The sequence below is a fragment of the Penaeus monodon genome, chromosome 25 (assembly GCF_015228065.2).
Source record: "Penaeus monodon isolate SGIC_2016 chromosome 25, NSTDA_Pmon_1, whole genome shotgun sequence".
Classification (NCBI taxonomy): domain Eukaryota; kingdom Metazoa; phylum Arthropoda; class Malacostraca; order Decapoda; family Penaeidae; genus Penaeus; species Penaeus monodon.
Genome location: NC_051410.1, coordinates 1,700,453 through 1,700,741, shown reverse-complemented (window position 1 = coordinate 1,700,741; position 289 = coordinate 1,700,453).

Here is a 289-nt window from a genome sequence, read left to right as displayed (position 1 = left end):
TGAAGGGGATCCATATCGGCATTCCCGCTGCAGCTGTTAGGAACAGCGGAGATCGTGCTTTCATCCGAGGAAGCGTCACATCTAATTGCCTCAGAATTACCGGAGGATTCCGATAAATCTTCAGCTGACGAATGCATGCTATCATCCGAACAAACATTTTAATCCACTGAAGATTCATTCATGACGTTCAACAATGAACCGCTAGTGGAAAGTGAACTAGTTACTACCGTCACCCCGGAGCTGGAGTCCGATGAAGACTCACTCGAGAGAAGTAAAACAGAACTGCAAC